Genomic DNA, 26,704 nt, shown 5'->3' on the forward strand with positions numbered 1-26,704 from the left:
GCTGGGTGGGATGGGTGAAGGAAATTGTAAGGTCGGATCTTAACAAACGGCACCGCGAAACAGAGGAAGGCTTCAAGTGAGCTTTATTAGGGAGCGCTCCCGGGCGAGGTTCACTGGTCCGAGAGAAAGGGGCCAGAGAAGTCGCACCCGGGCGAGGGGTGGGCAAGATTTTATAGGGGAAGAAGGGGAAGGGGTGTGGTGAATCTGGGAGGGCGCAGAGTATTCCTTATTTGGTGGTCTTTTCGGGTATCCTGGGGGACTGTTAGTCCCGCCCCTCGAAAGGCGGGAAGGCTGGGCCGGGTGCAAAGTCTCCAGGTCAGTTTCTGGAACTGGGTGGTCCGGAGAGTTTCGGTCTGATGCAACCTGTGAATCTGATTGTGTTCCCCTGCTTCGGGCCAGTTGGCCTTACAGAAATTACGTGTGGTTATGGCAGTATTAAATTTGAGCTGTCTTAAGATGTTCAAATGAAGATATCAAATAGGAGGTTATTGTATGTTTGGACATGATAGAAGACTCTGGGCCTGTGATACAATTTTTAATAGGGGTTGTTGGAATTGTCTAGAGATAAAGTAGATCAGTGAACTCTGAAGCTCATGGAACTACAGCACATAATGATGAGGTAGAGAGGGAGAAGCAAAAAAACAACCCCCCCCAAAACAAAAAAACACACAAAAAAATGTGTAGCCAGAGAGGAAGGGGGAAATCCAGGAGAGGATGGACTCATAGAAGCCAAGGAAGTAGCAAGATTCAGGAAGGAGAGAGCATTTATCCGTTTTGGATGTTGCCAATACCCAGTAAGTCAAGGACTGAAAATGATAATTGCATTTAATGACAGTTGAGCTAAGGTTACATGGTGACTTGGGAGACCAGAGGCATCTGGCAGCCCAGCCCTCGTAACTTTACCACAATGTAAATCCCAGAACCATGCTCTGCTTGAGCAACCCAAGAAGGCAGAGCTTCCCAACTGATAGAATAGAAATTAAATTTGAGTTGTAGAAAACAAGGAGATAAGCTTTTAATTTTTTTGCACAACGAGTTTGCAGTAAGGTTCATACCTACTCTCTCTACTTGTTCATTCAGCAGACTTTATTGGATATTTTCGTGGAAGGTGGGTGAGAGGTGTTCCGTGTCCTGAATACGTTCACAGAACAGCAGAGAGGAAAGATATAACTATAATATATCTATAACTGTCATCTAGACCTAATGTGAGTGTCCCTAGCACAGGCACAAGTTGTTGGAATTCAGAGAAGGGAAAGCTTAATAGAAGATGTGGAATGTACAATCAAAAATAGAAACGTGAATTGCACAATCAGAAACCGAGCATATTTCAGGGCAGAAGCCTCCTGGAAACCTGAGATAATTAACACCTTAGAATTTAGAGTGTCACCCATAGCTCACTAGACTTTCTCAGGTGTTGCTTCTTCCTTTGTACTTTTGCAAACACATTTTTCAAGTCTGTTTCAAAGGTTTGCTTACCAGGTTGAAATTTCAAAAAATAAATTTTTCCTGAAAACTCTTTTAAAGGTACAGCTTTTATGATTCATATGTTCCAATAACTAAATTTAACTGAAGTACCCAAAAAGTCAGCGCTGCTTTTGGTAGAAAATAGATAGTGAAAAAGGTATGTTTTATTCTTTCAACCTGGATTGACTCTAGTTTTTAAAATACTGATTTTGAGAAATATCCCTACTAAATAAGTGGAAGTGGTCAAATGTGGATTTTGATACTTGATTTAAGAAATATGATGATTTTTGCTTTCTTTTTTTGGAAGCCTGTTTGTATCTCCATTAAGAATTAGCCATGCTTGATCTAATTCCTTAAATTAGTTTCCTGAATGACTTAGACACATTTTATGTGACACTATAGCTCTGAGAAACTGGCTTTGTAATGCAAAAGAGGTTTGATATGAGGTGATAATCCTAAACCAATTCAGGATAAGACTGCTGTTGTAGCCAACTTTCTGTAATCCACGAATGCCCCTTTTATCAACACCTCCCTAAAAAGTGAGCCTGGGAAAGTGCCTTCTCACGCTTCCCCTCTGGAGCCTCTGCTGCGTCCTCTGCTACACAGGGATCACCTGGGATGGTGCCAACTAGCTGCTCTTGTTCTGTTTTACCCTTTACTGATTTGCTCCACCTGAACCAGGAGAAGCACCTCCCCCACCCGCAAGGAAAATTTGCAAACACTATAGAATTCTCAGGTTTCCTGTGTTGTGTGTGGGTGGGATGGGGGTCGGATGGAGAAAGCGGTTGTCACATACCTTTTTGAGAATGTAATACATTCCTCTTTCCTGTACAAGATGCGTGTATGCATGTGGATTCAGAAGAAGAGTGGCAGAGAACAGCAGGGGCTGTCCAGTACTTGAAGTCTGTTCGTGGATCCCAGGTTAGAACCTTCTGCTCTGACCTGTCTTGGGCACCAGGATCTGAAGTCGCTTCCTCAGACACATGTTTTATTCTAGCGGTCTCTTGCTTTAGAGCCAGCGGTGATTCCACAGTTGCCGCTCCAAGTTCTGGCGCCCTGCAGTTTGCAGCCCAAGGTCCGCTGGCCCCATTTATCCCGGTCATCCCGACCTGGCACTACTCCCAGCACTGGCACTGTCCCCCTCACTGTCTTTCTAGATCGTGCCCTCCTGCATATATTTGATCCTGTACATGCCTGGCCCCTGGCATGCTGCTTTACGTCCCTCTCATTCTAAGAGCTGTGCACCAAGGTTTAGCCTATTTCCTCCATGAAAAACCAACTCCTGATTAGCTCTACCGTACAATATATTTCGTTATTTTAGAAGTCCTCATCTATTTGCCACTCAGTTTTCTACATAGTTATGTGGTGTCACCTCTGTTGTTCTCTGGTCACCTCAAATGTTTCCTTAATTAGAAGGTATATCAATGGTAGGAGCAAAGTCCTAAAGTGTCAGAGCAGGAAGGGACATTAACGGTGAAATCCTTCATCTTTTATTCCACCTCAGCAAACCAGTAGCAGTAACTTGCAGTTGTGATGAGTGTGTGTGTATATGTGTGGGTGCATTCAGACTGTCCTTTCAGGATCATATGAGAATCTCAAGGAAGGAGAGAGAGAGGAGAAAGCATAGAGGTATTGAAAAAGCCTTAACTCAGGTGATTCTGATGCCACTATTTTCCTGTCTACCAACATCACCAATCCTTTACTGTCCCCATTCTACAGAGAATCATTCCCTAATGCAGACTGGCTTCTGAGCTAGCCTGGGAAATAAATATGCAACCTTTTTCACGTCTTCCTTGCCCACATGCCTTGGTTAAAAATTAAATTAAATTAGCACTCAGTGCCAGAGATTTAGAGGAGGGACGATAGACAAAAAGGGAAGCAGAGGAATGAGACGGATTGTCTATGCTCCCCTCTACACACAGACCACACATCTACCTACACATACATGCATACCTTTACACACATCTGCACACACATATACATCCCTACATATGCACACACATTCTCATTCCCCCATTAATTTTTTTTCTAAAAATATATTTGATTTATGGTAGATGCGGATTCCATATTCCCCTAGAACCAGCTCTTAAGGGACTGGGTCTCTTGGTGGTGTTCACACAGGATCCATGCGGTGGTATGATTTTTACTTCTAAGGCTGGGCCTCTGTATCCATGGGTTCTGTGTCCACAGATACAGAGGGCTGACTATGGGACTTCAGCATCTGTGTATTTTGGTATCTGCAGCGGGTCCTGGAACCAATCCCCCGTGGATACTGAGGGACATTGCTTTACCTATTTTTGCTGACCCTCAACATTGGATAATTTCAAATTTCACATAGGCTATAGAGAATTCTCCAGACTGATTATAGTTGGATCACACTGCTGTCCACATGAGAAGGCAGAAGCCCAGAAAAGCAAACTGGCTTGTGCAAGGGAGACAGAGCTGGGGCCAGGACATGGGTCTCCCAGGCTTTGCGTTCATTGGTTGGTCTTCTTTGGTTTTATAGTCCCTTTGGTGTCTCATATCATACATGTTTTGTAAGCCTTCACTTCTTTTTACGCACTTGGAGCTCCTGCTGTTTTTCCTTTGCCATATGCACAGACACTCACCCCAGCCATCTGGGGAAGGGAAAAGTCATATCTGGCAGGGGAATGAGTATGCAGATGAATTCTTTTTATAATTACTCAAAAGAAGGTTGTTGAAGGTATGATTTATTTAGCCAGCTTCTTCAGATCTAAATTCAAAAATCATTCTCATGTTCAGAAAATGTTTTATTTTGTACAAAACTCCCAGGACATTCATTCTTTCTTAATCTGTGGTCTCACTTTACATCATGTCTTTCTGACTCTGGTAGCTCACTGAAAGCTAGTACACCACCAGCATCAGCTTGGCCCCCGGCTGTATTCTTTCCCTGTCGGTTCCTGTCCACCAGGCTGTTGCTCATGGTTATATCAAAGATGGGAGCAGCTGGAATCAGATGCCTGTGATTATTAAAGACAGTAATTACTGATCGTGCCAACACCAGCAATATTAACTAGTGCTTGAATAATTGAAAATGTTACCTATGAGGCAAGCAATGATTCAAGGTGTCAGAAAAAAGGCATTATGTAGAGTAGCCTAGGCAATAATAGAATGTTTTCATTCTTGTTTTATTCAGATATTCTGGCTAAAATTGCTCTGTGGAGATAATGAACTTTGAGTTTGACCAGTTGTCTTTTTTCACTTCTTTACAAAATAGAATTATGTAATAAGATCCGGAGGAATGCTGTCTTGGGTGAAAAAGTCAGTTTTCTTAGCTTTCTCAGGGTATTATGAGATAAATGCCCCATCTGCTACAGAATGAGTACATCGACTAGAGTGAGTTTGATGAGGTTGTTTGCTTATATTGCACCTCATTGTGTAGAAAGTACTTTCAAACTCATCATTTCATTTAGTGTCAGTGAAAGTATATGTGGAAGAGTTGTGTTACCCCTGTCTTATGTAGAAGTAAATGTTGGCTGAGAAAGCCCAAGTGATTTACCCAGGTTACACAAATAATACATTGTGAGGTTGGGTTAGAACCTAAGATTTGTTTATGATTTCATAACACTTTCCAAATCCGCGAGGTGGCAGAAAATTCTATAATATATCCTTGCTACATTTCTTATATTCAGGGGAAAATATAAGAAACACTGTCTTCTTTGGTGGAATCTTCTGGATCTACTCTTTATCAGAAGAATAAATAGTCACAAGAAGGAAAAAAATGCTTTTAATAGCCATATAGAATTTTCTTCATTGGAAGATTGATCATCATTTTTTAAAATTAATTTTTATTGGAGTATAGTTGATTTACAGTATTGTGTTAGTTTTCTCCATACAGCAAAGTGAATCATTCATATGTATATATATATATATTCCCTCTTTTTTGTTTGTTTTTTTTTTGACTGCATCGGGTCGTTGAGGCATGTGGGATCTTTTCATTGAGGTGCTTGGGCTTCTCTCTAGTTGTGGTGTGCAGGTTCTCTTTCTCTTGTGGCGCGTGGGCTCCAGGGCGCGTGGGCTCTGTAGTTTGCAGCACGCAGGCTCTCTCATTGAGGTGCGCGAGCTCAATAGTTGTGGCATACGGGGCTTAGTTGCCCCGCGGCATGTGGCATCTTAGCTCCCCCACCAGGGACTGAACCCGCGTTTCCTGCATTGGAAGGTGGATTCTTTACCACTGGACCACTAGGGAAGTCCCTCCCCTCTTTTTTGGATTTCTTTCCCATTTAGGTCCCATTTTAGAGCTCCCCGTGCTATACAGTAGGTTCTTATTAGTTGTCTACTTTATGCATAGTATCAATAGTGTATTTATGTCAATCCCAATCTTCCAATTCCTACCCCCCCACCTTTTCCCCTTAGTATCCATACATTTATTCTCTATGTCTGTGTCTCTACTTCTGCTTTGCACATAAGATCATCTATACCGTTTTTCTAGGTTCCACATATATGCATTAATATACGATATTTGTTTTTCTCTTTCTGACTTAACTTCACTCTGTAGGACAGTCTCTAAGTCCATCCACATCTCTTCAAATGACCCAATTTCATTCCTTTTTATGGCTGAGTAATATTCCATTGCAAATATGTAGCACGTCTTCTTTATCCATTCCTCTGTTGATGGACATTTAGGTTGCTTCCATGACCTGGCTATTGTAAATAGTGCTGCAATGAACATTGGGGTGCATGTGTCTTTTTGAATTATGGTTTTCTCTGGGTATATGCCCAGTAATGGGATTGCTGGGTCATATGGTAGTTCTATTTTCAGTTTTTTAAGGAACCTCCATAGTGGCTGTATCAATGTACATTGCCACCAACAGTGCAAGAGGGTTCCCTTTTCTCTACACCCTCTCCAGCATTTATTGTTTGTAGATTTTTTGATGATGGCCATTCTGACTGCTGTGAGGTGATACCTCATTATAGTTTTTATTTGCATTTCTCTAATAATTAGTGATGTTGAGCATCTTTTCATGTGCCTCTTGGCCATCTGTATGTCTTCTTTGGAGAAATGTCTATTTAGGTCTTCTGCCCATTTTTTGATTGGGTTGTTTGTTTCTTTGATATTGAGCTGCATGAGCTGTTTGTATATTTTGGAGATGAATCCTTTGTCAGTTGCAAATATTTTCTCCCATTCTGAGGGTTGTCTTTTCTTCTTGTTTATGGTTTCCTTTGCTGTACGAAAGCTTTTAAGTTTCATTAGGTCCCATTTGTTTATTTTTGATTTTATTTCCATTACTCTAGGAATGGGTCAAAAAAGATCTTGCTGCGATTTATGTCAAAGTGTTCTGCCTATGTTTTCCTCTAAGAGTTTTATAGTGTCTGGGCTTATATTTAGGTCTTTAATCCGTTTTGAGATTATTTTTGTATATGGTGTTAGGGAGTGTTCTAATTTCATTCTTCTACATGTAGCTGTCCAGTTTTCTCAGCACCACTTATTGAAGAGGCTGCCTTTTCTCCCTTGTGTATTCTTGCCTCCTTTGTCGTAGATTAGGTGTCCATATATGTGTGGGTTTACCTCTGGGCTTTCTATCCTGTTCCATTGATCTATATTTCTGTTTTTGTGCCAGTACCATACTGTCTTGATTACTGTAGCACTGTAGTATAGTCGGAAGTCAGGGAGCCTGATTCCTCCAGCTCCATTTTTCTTTCTCAAGGTTGCTTTGGCTATTTGGGGTCTTTTATATTTCAATACAAACTGTAAAATTTTTTGTTCTAGTTCTGTGAAAAATGCCACTGGTAATTTGATAGGGATTGCATTTAATCTGTAGATTGCTTTGGGTAGTATAGTCATTTTCACAGCATTGATTCTTCCAATCCAAGAACAAGGTGTATCTCTCCATCTGTTTGTGTTGTTTTTGATTTCTTTCATCAGTATCTTATAGTTCTCACTCTTAAATTGATAACTCTAAGAATATAACACTATTATTTTTTTTTTTTTGCGGTACGTGGACATCTCACTGTTGTGGCCTCTCCCATTGCGGAACACAGGCTCCAGATGTGCAGGCTCAGCGGCCATGGCTCACGGGCCTAGCTGCTCCACAGCGTGTGGGATCTTCCTGGACTGGGGCACGAACCCGTGTCCCCTGCATCAGCAGGCCGACTCTCAACCACTGTGCCACCAGGGAAGCCCTAACACTATTTTGATAACTCTTTTCACATATAGGATATGACTGCCCTATATTGGATAGTTCCAGTATTTTTGTACCGAATTTGTAGATCTCTTATCATAAACTACCCCAAATATTTTAATTTGGAAGGCATTTCCTTGAGAAATTTGATGTAGTTTCCCATGCTTCATTTTTGTTTGTTGTTTCCAGTCATTAACCCCCTTATGTCAGCACATTGCTGTGCCAGCTCTTTGTGCTGGCTGTAGACAGTGCATAGCAGGGCCAACTCCAACACTTCCCAAAGTTCACCTGATGCCATATAACCTATAACTATGCTTCTCTCCCAAAGAACTGGAAGCCCACGTACAACTCCCATAGATCAGAAATCCCAGGATGTACCCTAAGATTGAAGCATGTCTGGAGAACTTGTCGGGCAAGCTCTTCTGGAGATCACAGATCATCTGGAAAGAATCAAAGCTTAACAAGCTTAGTTCCCGCCCAGTGGGCCAGTGTCAGAGCAAAAGCTTGAATCCATATACACCACAGTGTCTGCCACCAGATTGTCCCCTGGCCCAAGTCCACTTGGCCTCAAGCCCAAGTCCTAGAAAAAGAGGGGTACTTTACAAAGAGCAAGAAAGATAAAAACGCATTGTTTCAAACCCCTAAGGGATCCTGAGTACATGGTAGCATTGGAGTAGTGGGCAGTGCTAGCACTTAGAATTGTGGTCGTTTTAGGAAAGGGTACTTTTGGGCAGTGACTCCTTCAGAGGAGTGTCTTTGTGGCACCTAAGGGCTGTCATGGGCTTTACTGCCATTGTTGGTGATTTTAGCATGAGCCTGTGCCCTCTAGGGTATGCATTTGTAGATTCAGCAGTGGGCATTTTTGCATAGTGGACAAGTGAGAATATGGCGGCTGAGAGGATGGTTATGTTTTTGAGAGCCAGTGAGACAAACACTGAAACTGATGACCTGTCTTCCCTTTGCACTTGGAGTTTCCAAAGTTATGGCTGTGGGTGCAAGACCAGAAAGGAAACGTTATGTAACAGTTTCTGGAATCCTAGTTTTTGCTGAAGTGGCTGGGAAGTAAAGGGTTCATACAAATGATAAGATGTGATTTATTTTGTTTTATGAAAACGTATTTACTTTACTGAAGAAACATCAACAGAGTTAAATTTTCAAACATTTAAAATGTGAGTTTAGGACAAAAAGTTTATTTTGAAAAATTCATATGTATCATTCTAACCAATGTAACCATTCAAAATTATTATAGTATCTATTTTCAGTTTCTGGTAAAAAAATTTTTTTTTACATGACTCCTTCACCCAGATCCAATTTAGCTTGCTTGATTTTTTCATAGCACTTATCACTCCCTGACACACCCTATAATTTGCTTATTTGCCATGGTTATTGTTTGTCTTCTCATGTAGAAGTTAAGCTCAATGGGGCAGGCATTTTGTCTGTTCCAGTTGCCAATATATTCCAAGTGCCTGGAAAAATGCCTGAAACATGGTGGGCACTCGGCAAATACTTGTTGATTATTAAGTCAAGAATCTGTCGTTTCATTGCCTATGGACTTGGAATTATATGTGTTTTGTTTTGTGAGGAATGGACAGTGAAGCATAGGGGCCTGGAGAATTCCTTTCTGAGATTGATCGTCGGGCAGATTACCTATGGGTGAGGGCATGCTTGTGGCAGACCACTTCCAAATCTGTGACTTTTAACTTATGTTTTTGCCCTTCCTAAGCCTTTAGCTCAGAAGCAGATGCCAACCCTGCTCGTACAGACCTAGAAGATCCAAATGAGATCATCACTCTTACTTTTATTTCCTTTCCTATTCCTCCAGACATTTTGTCTCATACCTTGGTTATTCAAAAGAAAAAAAAATTAAATGTGAATTGGCTGGCAAAGTAAAAAGAAAGGGAATGGCCATTCAGTGAACCAAGAGCAATTATAGAAAAATGCACATACCATTAGGTTCTTGATACTTACTAAGAGGGGGAATATGTTTCATTCTAAATGTTCTTGGCAGTTTTTGTAAAATGTGAAGCTTGATTAGTTACTTGATTTAAAGCATTTATGAGTAAATAGTAAAAATCAAAACCAATTGTTCTGGAGCATCAGTACAATTCATTTCTTTATACTAGGACCAGAAAGAAATCCCTCTCAAGACTCTCATTGAAAAGGACACTGCAAAATGAAAGTCATGAGCAATGTCTTCCAGGTGTCTTTACAGGGTTATCACAGCACCTTCTCTAAGGCTTTTATTTACCTTATGCCTTAGTATATAGAGTGGCAGTAATTTGGGAGTACAGATGAGGAGGTATGATAGAGTTGAAGTCTGTAGTGTTTTTCACTCTGGTGTTATAATGACGACAGCTAAAACTTATTGATTTTATGTTCTTAGCACTGTTCTTAATACTTATATTGACTCTTTAAACCCCTCTAACTATGCTGTGAGGTAGGTGGTGTTAACATCATTTTACAGAAGGAGGAAACTGAGACACAGACGGGTTACATACTTGCCCAACGTCACATTGCTAGTGAGGTGGGAGTTGAAACCAGTTTAATTATGATATTTGCACAGTTATCCTCGTGCTAAATGCCTTCTAGAACCCAAGACCAGATTTTAGAAGGTTCACAAGAGAAATGGTTGTACTGAATATTTTCCAGAAAATTATCTGTGATAGCTGACATCTTGGAAATTATTGAGCAATTATGAAAGAGGTTTTGCTTAGTAGAAATCCCTGGAGTCCAGCTATTCTGTGTTGCTAATTCTGGAGACAACATGGCCTATGATGAGAGGTGTGAACTCTAGTCAGACTTGCGTGGGTTTCAGTCCTGGCTCTGTCACTTACTAGCTCACTGACCTTGGGAAAGTTACTTCATCTTTATCTCAGACTTGATGTTGGATTCCTATTCTCTGCTTGGTAGGTTCCTATAGGTGGCGTTCTTAGCAGTTTCCCCAGAGAGACCCAAAGTTGCTGTTGTTTTTGACGGTACGTGGATAAAAAATATTTAACGAAGACATTAGATAGTTCCTGGGACTTAAAGTTTTTGTGATGTACGTGGGCAAGTCCATTTTTCTATTATACACAATTATTGAAACCATGGGATATAATTATAGTGTGCTTTCTTCATGACATAAACATGATGATGTTGTTTTCACTAATAGTATGTAGCACTATTTACAGTATATCCTATAAATAGGTAGAATATCACCAGAGGGCAATACTGTCTCCATTAGAAAATACACTTAAAAATTATGTGATCTTAGATTTTGTGCATTGGGAAAATTAGGATTGATAAAGAAAGGATTCTACTTCAGTCATTGTGAAATATCAACCATGATGGATTTGACAGCCTTTTTTTTTCCCTCTACCTCCTCCGCACTCTTCTGAGATTTGTCCTCCCACTTGTTGAGCCCACCCAAGCCTATTGACTGAGCCAAGAAAACAGACTCCACTCTCCTCCTCTTCTTCTGACTCATGCCAAAAAGTCATGGAGCAATTCAAAACATGTCTCAAATCACAAAACATAATGTGGAAAACTTTCTTGTCTCTGACTTGGGAATATTCTTTAGTATTTTGTCGTTTGTATGATTAAGTGATGTTTTAGGTGAACTTCATTTCTTTGGAGGCTTTCCCTGACCCCTCAAACCAAACGCGCATTGACTCTGTCGCATCACAGTTTTGTTCAATGTTGCACTGAAGGTTTAAAGTGACACTAATTATTTAAATGAAATTGAAATTTGGATATCTTTCTCGTTTCGATATCTTGAAGTGGTTAGGATTATGTGCATATTTTGTAAAAGGCTTGGAGTGCCTTTATAATGACATGGAAAAGTGTTTTTGGAGAGGTCTGGAACTTCTGCATTTGTGATAAACGCGCATTAACTCCCTAAACAAGAACTATTTATAAACAATTCATTTATTAGCAAGTCTTCTGGGAACAAAGCTCCTTCTAACAGAGATGAGTGGGACATGGTCCCTACCCCTATAATTCACAGTTAAGATGTCATTTAAGGAGTAGCTCAACTCAGCTGAAGGAACTTAACCTCATGCCCACGTCCTTTCTTCTACCTTACGTGTCTTTTTAAAAAGAAAAGTATGCTTTAAGAAGTGATAGCTTTTATCACTTGTCATGTTAAAAAAAAAAACCCAGACATTTGGGTTTACAAAGTCATTTTAATCTTACTCCTTTATATGCATTCCTGGCGTATGGTAAATGCAGTTTAAATGTTGAATGAGTGAGAGAGAAGATGCTTAGTGAATGGTTAGAGGAATTCTTTGTTATTCAGCCCGGTCAGATCTGTGTTTTCATGGAAAACCAACTATTTTGTCTGAGAGAATGAGCATGTTTGTTATAGGCTTTCCAGATGAGAGGTGCAACACATGCAAAGATATGGAGGCTTCTGAGTTATACTTTTGTAAAATAAGAACCCTGTACTAGCTGGAGATGCAGGATAGCTTACTGGTTGAAAAGAGTGGGTCTGGATATAGACTAGCTAGGTTTTCACCCCAGCTCCCATACTGGTTGTGTGACCTTCATGAAGTTGTTTAATTTCTCTAAACCTCGATTTCCCAATCAGGGAAATGGGTATAAAAATAGAACTTACCGAAAGGGCTTCCTGTTAAAAGATGGCAGACTGAATACATGTCTACATGGCGTCTCCAGATGGTACAGAGTTCTTATTTTACAAGAGTATAACTTGGAAGCCCCTGTAGCTTTCAGGGTGTTGTACTTTTCATCTGGAAAGCCTCCTCCTTTCTCTCTGCATCCTTCAGTGCTCCTCCACTTAACCTTCCTCCACTGTGCTCACCGACATCCATCTTGCCTTTGGTAGGGCGATGTGATGCAGCAGAATGTAACAGAGCTGGATTTGAGTCTCGGCTTCACCAGTTCCCAGTTTTTTTTACCTCAAGCATTTCAGCTTGCTGGGCCTCTGCTTTTTCTTCTGAAAAAAATGGACTCATTTAATTCTGATAATACTAGATCAATGTAAGAATTAAATGTAAGATTGCACATAATCCTAGTCTCCTTATTTAGGCACTTGAACTATGGTGCTTCCCCAGTTCTAATGCTTCTTGCAGATGTAAGATACACATCAGCTTTTCAGTACATCAGCAACTGATTTAAGGTACAGCCTCAATTTTAGAAATTTTAAAATGAGAAAAAAATTGTAACTCTCTCAGTTGATGAAAATGCAGAATGTCTTGTACTATTAGGGTGATGCAAATGTGGATGTTATGCCTTACTTGCAGATTACAAGCTATTTGAAGGGCAGAGACTATTTTTAATTCTTCCGTGTCTGTCATCACATCTTGTTCAGTGATTGCTGGAAATATATTAAGCCTTTAGTAAATATCTGAATGAATGAAGAGTCCATGGTTTAAAATTTAACAAGAAGACCGTTTCTCTATTTGAAAATGGAGTTAGGATTACATCTAGATCATAGATTAGAGAACTATAAACTGTATATTTTCTATTCGTTAGAAGGCAATCATTAATCAGAGAAGAATGTTCATTTGCTGATTAATAACTTTTTTATACAGAATTTTCTAATGAAATAAAATAATCACATAAATGTAGCACATTGATTTTTTCCATACAATAATGTTGTTGTCATACAGATAATTTTTATATAGCAAAACACTCAAGATCTACCTTTTGTCATCTATAAAGATGTAAATGGATTGTTTAATTTTCAGTGGTCTGGGAGCTGTAAGAAATTCTTTAATGAAAAAGTTTTCATGGCAACATTTTAAAAAAGCACCTTAGGATGTTATAATTGCAGGTTAGGTTATTTTGACAAGACTGTGTAACTGATCCAAGCATTTTATGTTTCTATTCATAGAGGAGTGATGGAGCTAAAAATTAAAGTAAGAGCTGAAAAGGGGTGTGTTAATGTGACTGGAAGAACTGACTTAAACATTATATTTTAGTTTGGTTCCCAAGGTCTCCAGCTATATTCATGAGGGTGACTAGATACTTCATCCTCGTTCTCACTAGAGGAATTTTTAATATTCAGTGCAGAATTTTTTTGGGGTATGCATTTTGATAATATAAACTAAAACATTATGATTTAATATATGCAAATAAGCTGGCATTACAGTCTCATGCTCTTCATTCTAAAACAGAGGTACATCATACTTTTGCTTTTTCTGCTTTTGGGGATTTTGTGAGAATAATGGTAGTCCGTGGGTTCAAGACAGAGAGCAAGATAGATGTGGATCCTGCCTATATAGACAGGGTGACCAAATCATTTATGATCCAAACTGGGAAACCAAAGAAAACAAACGGAGGGTGCAATTAGTAATTGCGCCGGGAAAATAGACAAAACTGTGGCTACCCCAGGATGGTCACCCTATTTAAAGAGCTTACTGTCTTGGGGTGGAATTAGGGGTGGAAATGAGGCTGAGCTAATAGCTTCTGCCTCCCCTTTCCCCAAACAAGTAATTACATAGAGTGCTAATTATGCTGTGAGTGTGAACGTATAGGTATTATTGGAGCTTGTAGGAGAGTAACAAACTCAGACCTATGGGGGTTTTAGGGAAGTCTTCCCAGAGGAGGTGACATCTGGCACTTGCAGGATACATAGGAGCTAATCAGGCAAAGAGGATATAGAAAGTTCTGGGCAGAGAAGATGATTGGTACCAGTATCCCGAAGGGGGTGAATAGCTCAGTGTGGATGAGTGGATCTGTATGATTGTGACCAGGAAACAAGAAATCAAGTGGTAGAACAGAAGGCTGGAAATGTTGGTGGGGTTACCATTTTAAGGAATTTGACTTTTGTCACAGCAGTTTTAAGCAGAGCATTGAAATGATCAGATGGTTAAGGGCTTTTGCCTGCATTCATTTGACTGCCAAGTACCCAGGTGTCTTGTCTGGGGCTTGGTCTCCACATCCCCCAGCATATGGAGATGGGCAATATTCCCCCTTCCCTGTGTGGGTGGATCTAGCTCAGGACTACATTGGAAAGGTTGCAGACAGTTGCAGTTGTTAGTGACAGACTGGTGGGGTTACCCATGGGAGTTTGGTGGAAGCCCACCTGAGGAAAATAATCACCTGAAGTTTTGTGGAAGGCTCACAGGTGCACATAGCTTGGCCTCAGAGTCAGAGTCCGGGGAGGTGGCAGGTGCTTCAGCACATGACCAGGCTGTGCTTCCACACTCTGGACCTCATCCCTCTCTGTTTGGGCCCCTGCAGTACTTATGCAACGTGGGAAGGAGAGCGCTCCTGTAAAACAAACAAACTATATCCCTGGGAAGTTTCCTCTCAGAGTGGTGAGATTTAGCAACAGTGAGCACTGATTGGATATGTGAAAGCCAGGAGCCAGATGCTCAAGGGGGCAGTGGTAGAGAGGCAGCTTGTCTAGGCCCCATGGGTCCTCCGAGGCTGACATTTCTTAGAGTCACCTGTGATCCAGCTTTGAGCAAAGCACCAGTTACCCCAAACCTGGAGGTAGGGTGGTCAGCGGGCCTGGAACAGCCTGTGAGCCTCAGAAGCTTGGAGGAGACTGGCAGGCCATGTCAGCTGTGGCTAGAAAAGACTGATTTCAATCATGGAGCAGAGCGATAGCCAGAGGGCAGCCAGGGCAAGGACCTGCTCCTGTTGGGCTGTGCCCTCCCCTGGGGGCCGTATAGTTTGCTGGGGCTGCCATAACAAAGCCCCACAGACTGGGTGACTTACAAATTTATTTTTTCTTGGTTCTGGAAGTTAGAAGTCTGAGATCAAGGTGTAGGCAGGGTTAGTTTCTTCTGAAGCCTCCTTCCTTGGCCTATAGGTGGCTGCCTTCTTGCTGTGTCCTCACATGGTCTTTCCTCTTTGTCTGCATGTGTCCTATCTCCTCTTCTTATAACGACACCAGTCATATTGGGTTAGAGATCACCCATATAACCTCATTTTACCCTAATTACTGCTTTAAAGGCCCTGTCTCCAAGTATAGTCACATTCTAAGGGACTGAGGGTTAGGACTTGAACATGTAAATTTGGGGGGGACCCAGTTCAGCCCATAGCGGGGACCTCAGAGGGGGACACCAGCTAGTGGTGGTTGCAGGTACTGACCCCCAGCTGTTGGCTTCTATGGGTCATGCGGGCCTAGGGCCATTTGAGTTCCCTTCAGAACAACGTTGAATGTGTTATGGTCCCATTTTTGACTTCCAGTGAGGGAGCTATTACTTTGCATAGTTACTTGTTTGCTCATTGGGCATCTTAGATTATTGGAAACATCGTACTGAGTCAGAGAAAGTTGATTTTTCCTTGGTTCTCTGGCCCTGGTACTAGGTGCCTGTGGCTCTTGGTGCTGATGTTTTCAGCACTTGAGGATGTGACTGCAGCCTGGAATATGTTCCCTTCATTAGTGTTAAGTGTGCTGAACGTGTGGACTCTGGAGCTAGTCTGCTAAGCTTGGTTCCAAGCTTCGTTTCACCACTAACTGGTTGTGTGGCTTTTAACAAATTACTTGACTTCTTGATGCTTTAATATTTTACTCCATAAGAAAGGATAGTAAAGGACGCAATGGATGAAATAAGGTATGGAAAGCAATTCCTATGCTGAACACTTAGCAGGTGCTTAGTAGAGGTTGTCCTATCATCTTCATCTTCGCCAGCTCTTCTCTTTAACATGACACAGAAACAGCTGCACGGCCACACACGGGATGACCTGTGCAGGTGCAGGAGCGCTAGCATTCCACCACATTTTTCTTAACGTCATCCGAGAGTCAGTTTTTATTTTCCCAGCTTCTTTGTACGGTTGTCTTTTATTGGACTTTCTGTCAACTAGTAATAACAACCAGTGTTTATCAAGTACTTTATAACTTCAACGTGCCTTTGCTTTTAATTTTATTCTTATACTGGCCAGGAGAGGTATAGTTTATCATTATGCCAACTTTAGGAAGAAACTGAGTCTTGGAATTTACTGGCTTGCCTCAAGTTATGTGGTTGGTAAGTGCTGGATATAGGACACAAATTGAAACTTCCTTTTCTTGTTACCCTTGTTTTTAATTACACACATACAAGGTACAAGGTTATTGTAGAAACATTAGAAAACACAGGTAACCAAAATTTAAAAAAACTTTCACATGGTGAAAATAATTATTGACACCTAAAATATGTATTTTTACAAAAGTGGTTTTACACAATACAATACATATTGATTTATTACTTCTCTCTTAAAATATGTATGTTTTGTTAATAAGTATATTTCTCCAGAGTCATTTTGAATTACTGCTTTGTTCTTCATTGAAAGATATACGCTATTTAATTCATCCTGAACATACAGATTGCTTCTATGTTTTGCTCATATAAACAACACTCCAGTGAACCCCCTTGCACATATACTTCTGTACACTTCTCTGATTATTTCCATAGGGTAGATTTTTTAGATGTGGAATTTCTAGATCAAAGGGTTTGCCCATTTTGAGGCCTTTGATACATATTTACAAATTGCCTTCTCAAATGACTGTACTAATTTACATACCTGCCTGCATATAGGAGTGTCATTTTCCTTGTTCCCATTGGCCATCATCATTCTTTGCCAATGTGATTAGAAGGAATTGGCTGTTAATGGTTGGAATGGTTTGCGTTTTTATTACTAACCAGAGTGAACATTTTTATGTTTACTGTTCCTTTATATCTCTAGTTTGGTGATTTACCTATTTATGCTTTTTGTCCGTTATTTCCTGTGGAGTCATTCATCTTTCTCTTGTTGCCGTATAAATACTTTATTTATTGAAAATATAACAACTATTCATAGTCGTGCAAATTCCTAGGGTTTTTTAGAAAACCTCATGTGACTGTTAAGCTACACTTCCTCCATGTTGATAATTATTTTTTTAATGAAATACAGAAGCATTTCTTGGGCCCTGTTAACCTCATCTTGTCAGATTCTACCTGAGGCTGACTGTCATCCAACCTGTTCAGTTTCTCTTCCAGCTATGCTCTTATCTATACTTTTGCACAGTGTGCCCTCTATCTTTTTGTCTAGGAAACAAGGAAGGAGAGTCAAACTAATGTTTATTGAGCACCACTGTGTACCAGGCACTATACTAGGTGCTTTCAAGTATGTAAAGTGTTAAATAGAATAGTATAGAAGACCTCGAAGCTCTGCTGCACGAGCTTTCATGGAATCCATGCTTATTGGCTCTCCTTTCCTAACTATGAGACGTGTGGTTTCATATCACCCTATTCAAAACAATTGATGATTCCATGTTTTCCATAATTTAAAAAGAGTTTGCTCTCTCCCTATTATAAACACCTGTTTATCTGGGATTATTGTGCTGGGCCAGTTTATACTGGCTGTGTGTCCTGGTGACCTTTGGTGAAATCCAGCTGCAAAAAGATATCTAACCTTTTGCCTCCTGATTTTTCTCCCCTCTCATAGAATTATAAGAAATAGGTATCGTTATATACCTATTTGTGGCTTATATTGTTAAGAAGAACTTGCTATATTTCTTCTGTAATTTTCACATAATCTATATATTTTGATTTTAGTATGCCTTCAAAAGTAGTAGTTTTATGATTTATTATAAAATTTGGGATTAGAGCAGAATAATTAAGAGTACAAGCTTTGGAGTCAAACAGTTTTGATCCCTGACACTACCAATTCCTAGTCCTGTGCCTTTTGTGAATTACTTATCCCTAATAAAACGAAAATAATAATATCTTCTACCTCAGGTTGTTGTGAGGATTAAATGAGAGCATGCATGTGAAGTGCCTCTTAGTGTAATAGCACTCAAAGGAAAATGTGGCTCATGGTAGTAGGTAAAGTGGTTATTAGTTATAATTTAAACTTTTAACTTAAAAGAGAATAGCAGCTGTTTAATAGAGAGGCTTTAACGTTATGATCTCAGGAATATATTCTGAATGATTATGTCTTTTTTCTTATATATTAACAGGGTTATAGGGTTTTGTAAGAATGGGACAGTTGTGTTCTTTTGGCCTAAATTTCTGTTCAGGTAGTAAACTGTGCTTTAGTTACACACTGGACCTTTCCTGTTAGAGTTAAGTCATCTCACGTCTTTTTTATTTGGAGGGAGAGCTTAGATGTTTTCACTCTCTGAAAGGGCAGGCATCTTGTTAGCGTTTAGGAATGATGTTCCATACAGGAACGTATGCCATGGGGTACCCTTGAATATTTGCCTTTCAGACTAAAGGGATAACTAATATCACTTATTACACACCACATGATGGTGTACCGGTGTTAAAATATACTAATTTACTCGTGTTAAAAATACACCAATTTATGAAATAATCGGAATTAAAGATAAATTATCACCATAGGTAATACATAAATAAATAATGATTGGGCCTATTGCATGTGTTCTAATTCTTTTATGCTTAGAAGCAACATTTCCTTTCAAGATATATTAATTTTATGTAATTTGTTGTTTGGGATCAACAAGCCTTAAGTATATTGAATCATTTAACGTAGGTAGTTTTTCATGGTCAAGACTTATCCCTATAATTCATTTTTTAAAAATCTCTGGGTTTTCGTCCTGCAAACTACCTCTGTATCTCTTGCATTTTACTTTTGTCTGCTTAAAACGCTGCTTAAAACGTGGTGCTATTTCCCCTTAATTACTATGAATTGCTGAGATCATGAATAACTAATATTTTAAAAAATCATCAAGTATTTTTAAAGGGAGTGTAATACTGAAACGTTATTAAACAAATCTATGAGAATAGCAAGAATTAACCAGTTTCTCATCTATTAGTATACATCCAATAATTAATTTTTTAGTATTTTATGTTTGTTGATCATGTTAACCTGCGTTAGTCTATCTGGTCTTTCTTTGCATGTAATCAAGTTTGACCTATGAGACACTTTTTCTTTTCCCTTTCATACCATTATGGCTTAATACGATAATTTTTTCTTTGAAAATACTATATTTTTAATGTTCACTTCAAAAATTTGTCTAGGTGAAGCTCTGACAAGCTTGAAACATCTTAATAAAAATAAAAACTATAAAGGTTAAACCTCATCAGTTGTACATACCAAACAGGTTATATTTGAAAAGAAACTCACCGGTGAAAGAGGGAATTCCACTGACAAGCATTTCCTCAGTGTGAGGCCAGTGAATAATTTCAGTCATGCAAAAGAATTGCTATAGTTTTGAGAAATGTTTGCTGTGTTTCCTGAGGTGAGTGCAAGCTTCAGCTGGAGGGCTTAGAGTAGGGGCCTGAATCATTGCACTGAGAACAGTCCTGGGACGGTTGCTGGTGTTTTTGGCATTAAAAAAAAAAAATTAGTACTTAGCATGTGAACTACATTAGCAAAAAAAATGAAACAAAAGTAAAAATTCACCTACATACCTGTCACCTAAGCAAATCACTGTGTGATTCATATTTGTACGTATAATAAAAGGAGACACATTCATGTTTACTGACAGCCTGTGATGTATCAGTCTTTGAGCTAGGTATGTTCCATGTATCGTACAGCTCTGTGAGGAGGTGCTATTATCTGTATATTTAGAAAGTGAAAAAAAAAGACTTGAAACAGGTAAGTAACTAGCCCAGAGTGGGTGGCTCAGGGTGGGCCACCTATCATGACAGCAAGTTGATATGTGAACATGGCTCCATTTCATAAAATATTTGTTTTATTTTATGTTTTTTTAACCACAAAGACTGATATTTGTGTTACCAGTCTTTTGGGGGGACATTACATCTTTTGAGAAGTACCACAACCAAACTCTACTCTGATAAAATAGAAAGAATTCTACCTACCTTGTTCTTTTATAGTAGTTATGCTGCAGAGGAAAATCCCCTACTCCCTTCCTGAGTTCATTAAGCTGAGCTAAAACGCTGATCAAAAGATACTTAAAATTTTAACATACGTTTTCTTAACTATTTTAATAAATACATTTCTTGCCTTTGAATGATATTTAGTGAAGTCAGTAAATTCTCTGTTTACGAAAATAATATTTTGTATATTTGGTTGTTGACCACTAAGCCACAGGCATAAACCTTTTATTTTGCCTCTTCTTTTTTTTTTTTTTTTTTTTTTTTTTTGCGGTACGCGGGCCTCTCACTGTTGTGGCCTCTTCCGTTGCGGAGCACAGGCTCCAGACGCGCAGGCTCAGCGGCCATGGCTCACGGGCCCAGCCGCTCCGTGGCACGTGGGATCCTCCCGGACCGGGGCACGAACCCGTGTCCCCTGCATCGGCAGGCGGACTCTCGAGCACTGCGCCACCAGGGAAGCCCTATTTTGCCTCTTCTTAATGAATTTGTGTAAAAAAGCAGTTAAAATTGAGTCTCCAGGAGCTTGGCCTTTTAAAGAATGTAGGGGAAACCGCATGCAATGTCATCGAAATGTGAACATTAGTTATCTAAACCCTTGTTTTCGGGGGAGTTCTTGGAGTGCATTTTCTCATAGAAGCAAGATTTAAAGTTTAAACGGTGATTAAGTTTTCAGATAAGCTCATAATAAGCGAATATGTGCATCTCTGTGTGTTTTTAAAGCAGCAGAGCCGCCCACCCCCGTTTCTTCACAAACAAAATCTTAGGTAGGACGCTAATTGAATTTCTTGGGAATCTTTTAACCCTCAGCTGAGTTAGCCTAAATAAAACAAGGAATTTATTATAAAAATCTAGGTTGTTTCATGAATTTCTTGGGAATCTTTTAACCCTCAGCTGAGTTAGCCTAAATAAAACAAGGAATTTATTATAAAAATCTAGGTTGTTTCATGTACAACCAACAAATCTAGGTTGTTTCATGTACTTTCCATGCAAGAATGCATGGAAAATCGAGAATGTCCTCTCTTTCCATCTCTTGCCTGTAACGTTTTCTCTGTACACTTGCTTCTTTTGCTGTTTCTTTCCTGCAGAATTGTTTTCTTGGTTTCCTAATCCACATGGCGGAAGACAGAATTGAGACTGGAGTGAGGTGCAAAATTTAAGAGGGCATCAAAAAATTAGATGATCAAGATAAATAATATTTTAATGTAATATTTCAGAGATGATTAACAAAATATAAAAATTTTAATGACGATAGGATTAGTATAAAAGGAGCATCTCTGTCAGTTCCTGTATTGTTTTCTACTTGCAAGTGAGCAGCACAACTGATCTGGAGACTGGTGGTTCTAATTCCAAATCCCAGAGAAGAACTCTGATTGGCTCAGCTTGGGTTCCACCGGGACTCTTAGACCCATCAGCTTAGGCTGGGTGGTGGGAGGTGCTCGATACCAACAGAACCTTGTGCGAGGTTGGGCAGGTACAAGAACAGGTGTTCACTCTTTCACAGTACCAAGTTCATGCATGTGTGGACACTGGTCAGGGTCGAGTAAGCCAGGTAGATCTCACACTTGGTCTCTCCTTCTCCCCACCTTAAGGTTTCTCCTTAGACGCCAGCACTAAACTTACCAAGCCCTGAAAGGGAGAGTTGAGCCCATTTGAACAGGGGATTTAATTTCAGCCAACCAGTGAGTTAGTGCCAGCCAGGTACAAGGCCCAGGAGAAAAGTACTTGGCATGGTTGGTCAGGATAAATGTCTGATGAGGGAAAGTAGATGCCATCCCTCAGACAAAAAGCCAGAGAGGTTTTGCTGTTGGGGAGAGGTTGATTGTGTGACCTGGTGATTACCCTTGTACAATGGGCCAAACAGTACAAGGTTGCCTTTTTTTTTTTTACTATTTATTTTTGGCTGCATTGGGTCTTTGTTGCTGCACGCGGGCTTTCTCTAGTTGCAGTGAGCGGGGGCTACTCTTCGTTGTGGTGCGTGGGCTTCTCACTGCGGTGGCTTCTCTTGTTGCGGAGCATGGACTCTAGGTGCGCGGGCTTCAGTAGTTGTCTCTCGTGGGTTCTGGAGCACAGGCTCAGTAGTTGTGACGCACAGGCTTAGTTGCTCCGTGGCATGTGGGATCTTCCAGGACCAGGGCTTGAACCCGCGTCCCCTGCATTGGCAAGTGGATTCTTAAGCACTGTGCCACCAGGGAAGTCCAAGGTTGCCTTTTATTCCTTTGGGAACTCTTCTACCTTTGCAATAGCTTCCAAACTACGACCAGAGTGATCTTTCTAAATGCAGATTGCATCGTGCAAGTCTCTTGCTTTAAAACCTTCAGTGGACTCCCACTAGTGTTAGGATAATGACCAAGCAGTATTCTTAACACTGCTTGTGTGATCTGCCCTGTGGCCTCTGATAGGCCCTGCTTCTTTCTGCTTTAGGACCTTTGCCCGGGCTGTTGGCTCTGCCCAGGATGCCTCCCAGAATCCCTTTCCCCACCCCTTACCCAGTTGATAATTATCTTTCAGAGATCCGCTCAGATGTCACATCCTCAAGGAAGCCCCTTTTCTGATCACACAGGATGGGCCAAGTTTACTCCTATGTAAAACGATAATAAATCATAAATAGTACTAAAACAACAACAATAATAACAACTAACACCATGTGACAGGCACCTTCTGAGAATTCCAATTTGTTTAATCCTCACAACAACTCTATGAGGTGGGTATTACTATTTTTAAGATGAGGAAGCTGTGCTTAGAGCCCCTTGCACTTATCACAATTATGATTAAAGAATGAATTATACAGGCACTGGCAGTGGGCCAGGATGGGACTGAAGGGCAGCCTTTTGTTTAGAAGGGAAGGGCTAGGAGCTGGTCTTGAGGCTGTGTTTGCATAGCAGATCACGCTGTGCTCTGGGCTGCATGCTTACTTGGGATTGCTTTGAGAGAGATGAATGATGATTGTGAAGGCTAAAATACTCTCAAGCCACTCCTTGCTGTCCACTGTGGCCCCCTACAAGCCCTGTGAAAGGAAAAACTCATGTATCAATTACTGTATCCTAGGAACCCAGCTCCAGGTCTTGCATAAAGTAGTTCTTCAAGAAAGATTTATCTCATGAATCAGTGAAAAAAAAATCTCCACAATTTTGGAGGTATTTTTGACCAAGCTATATCGAATTCTGCCCTAATTGTGCAACATTGATGGTGATGGTTAGTCCTCAGGGATTTCATTTGATCTGGGGCTGAATGATGGATGCCCAGGACTTGAGGGGACACGTGTGGACCCTGGTTAGGGAACAGGTGGGCCAAGGGAGCAGATCTGAGACCTCAGGAGTGCTGGTCCTTATAGTGAGGCAAGGCTGGGAGGAGCATTGTGCCCTGAGTGGAAGCAGACAGAGCAGAGTTGCATGCTCTTTGCACAGGTGATCACAAAGGCTAATTTGGTGGAAGGGAATGTGTTGCCTTGATAGTTTTAGGGCCATGGGTGTGGGGGCTGAGATGAATATAATTCATCATATGATGATTTGATTCCATGGTGCCAACAGGCTCAGAAAATTGTAGATGGTCACAAAGGAATCACTCTCAATTCAGTAGAAAAAGAGCCACCTCATAGGCTCCCAACCCCACATAGCACTACCCTTAGGGCTTGTGCTAAATGTCATTATATCTCTAATGGGGTGTGAGCAGCCCTAAGAGCTACATGCTTGGAGAGCAACTCTAGCCCTTTTTTCCTACTATTCTGCTTCCTATGGCCCCACCAAATTGGCCCAGCGCTGAATCCATTTCTGGATTCCAAGGAGGGGAAAGGCAGGAGGCTGGCCTGGATTTCCCTGGGCTCGTGGGAAAAGGTAAGAGCCTTGAGTTAAGAAGGAACCCACATCCCAGGCACAGGAAAAAGTGCAAGAAGACAAGAGGATAAAGAGGTCTGGCTGGCTAGAAGACATGCTTCATGTAAGGGAAACTTAAAATATAAAATAGAATTAATAAACAAAATGTGAAAACAAATGTTATTTATACAAAAAGAAAGTTATAATCCAGTGATACAATTTATATAAAATATATGTAGTAAGTTGTAAATAATATGTAGTAAAAATAGTAAATAATAAATAACAGTAATATTCAGGAGTTGAGTCATCCTTTAACTCATTTTAACTCACCTTTAAAATGTTGTTCATTTCACTAAACATTGTAGAATGGAGCAGATTATAATTAGATAGTTTCTGAGGAGAGCTAATTTAGTGAGTTGATCTCCAAACAATAAGGGAATTTATCTTAAGATTTTTAATTGTCATGTTTGGAATGTCTGAAAAATATCAAGGTAAAAGTGTCCTTTAATTTTGGATTATTTTAACTTTTAGGATTCTTATTCTACATTCACCTAGTTATTGGGAGCATTTAAAAATATTAGACTTTCCAAAAGATTAAGGTTTTTTTTCACCTCTCTGTAGTAATAAATATTCTTATGCCATCTTAATGCTCAAGTGTCCATCTCTGTTAGTGTTTGTGTTAGGCAATAAGAACCTGGAATTTATAACCTAGTTTCTGAAAGGAATCTGTAGCAGTGGTAGGTTGCTAAGAAAATCTCTTAGCTAATGAAACAACGTGCCTTGAATTATTCTGATCCTTTTTACTGCCAGTTGTAATGGATCAATTGAAAACGATGCTCATTTTTAGATTTGTCAAAACTTAAATTAGAAATAAATGAAAGTATAGATAATACTATTTTCAGTAATTAAAAAAAGAAAGCAAGAAATAAGTATAAATGTATGAAAAATGTTTGAAACAATCTGTTCGGTAACAGTGGAATTTTCAGCAAATTATGATATATCTATGTGAATTACTATAGTATGAGGGTTTGGATACAATGTAACAAATACTATATATTAGTTAGATTGGAAATCATAGGTCTCTCTTTTATACAAATCAGCAGAAATAGGCACAGCTTTACACATTCTTTTCATAAGTGTTTTTACACTGTATTGCCTTTCAAAATGAAACTTAGAAGAGAGCCTGTTTAAGATTATCCAAATTGGAATTAATTTTGCTGCTTGGGTGTGTTAGAAAATGGGAGCTAGACCTTCTAATGAGAGTTGTAAAGCATAGTCATGGAGCACATCCCAGACTTTTCAAATAATTTACTTCTCTGTTTAGAGTTACAACAATGATTGAAAACAAAGGCTGGGGTGCGGACTGTGAGATTGAATGAATATATAGCCAAGGAGTGATTTCAAGCCTGACAACTTCATCCAATTACATATTTCCAATTATGCTAATCCTAAAGCTCCTGTAAAAATCTGTTTTTCATTTCCTTATAATTTTCATCCTTTCTATATGTTATTTTTCTATCTATTTTTCAGAAATTCACTCCTTGAATAGAAAATCGTCTTTCTGTAGATGCCCAAGACGTAGTTGATTTTAACTTCACTAAAGGACAAGTCAACTAATATTTGTGGCTCAGCCTCTGCAACTTTATTTTATCAATTTTTAAAAATTGAAATATAGTTAATTGATTTATAATATTGTGATAGTTTCAGGTATACAGCAAAGTGATTCAATGTTTTATATATATATAGATAGATAGGTAGATTATGTTTATATTCTTTTTCAGATTCTTTTCCATTATAGGTTCTTACAAGATATTGAATATAAGTTCCCTGTGCTATACAGTAAATCCTTGTTGTTTATGTATTTTATATATATCAATAGTAGTGTGTATCTGTTAATCACATACTAATTTATCCCTCCCTCCTTTCCCTTTGGTAATCATAGTTTGTTTTCTATGTCTCTGAATCTGTTTTGTAAATAAGTTCATTTGTATTATTTTTTTAGATTCCACATATAAGTGATATCATAAAATATTTGTCTTCCTCTGTCTGACTTACTTCACTTAGTATGATAATCTCTAGGTCCATCCATGTTGCTGCAAATGGCAACATTTCATTCTTTTTTATGGCTGAGAAATATTCCATTGTATATATATACTGCATCTTCTTTATCCATTCCTCTGTTGATGGACACTTAGGTTGCTTTCATGTCTTGGCTACTGTAAATAATGCTGTCATGAACATTGGTGTGCATGTATCTTTTCAAATTAGAGTTTTTCTCTTTTCTGGATATATGCCCAGGAGTGGGATTGCTGGATCAAATGGTAGCTCTATTTTTAGTTTTTTAAGGAACCTCCATGCAGTTTTCTATAGTGGCTGCACCAATTTACATTCCCATCAACAGTGTAGGAGTTAATTCCTTTGAATATTCCCTTTTCTCCACATCCTCTCCAGCATTTATTATTTGTAGACTTTTTGATGATGGCTGTTCTGTCCAGTGTGAGGTGATAGATACCTCATTGTAGTTTTGATTTGCATTTCTCTAATAATTAGCAATGTCAAGCATCTTTTCATA

General features: G+C 39.6%; 1 protein-coding gene across 5 annotated transcripts in view; it reads left to right on the forward strand.

Annotated features, from left to right (window-relative positions):
* Positions 1 to 26,704, forward strand: part of KLHL32 (kelch like family member 32) — a 269,853-nt gene that overhangs the window by 52,369 nt on the left and 190,780 nt on the right. Inside the window, exon 3 of one of the 5 annotated variants that reach the window (XM_073789446.1) lies at positions 2,300 to 2,385. The exons of the other annotated variants lie outside the window; for them this stretch is intronic. The gene's annotated coding sequence lies outside the window, so the exon portion shown is untranslated. The remainder of the gene's footprint in view (positions 1 to 2,299; positions 2,386 to 26,704) is intronic. 5 annotated transcript variants of the gene reach the window in all.

This window comes from Tursiops truncatus, chromosome 12, assembly GCF_011762595.2.
Source record: "Tursiops truncatus isolate mTurTru1 chromosome 12, mTurTru1.mat.Y, whole genome shotgun sequence".
Classification (NCBI taxonomy): Eukaryota; Metazoa; Chordata; class Mammalia; order Artiodactyla; family Delphinidae; genus Tursiops; species Tursiops truncatus.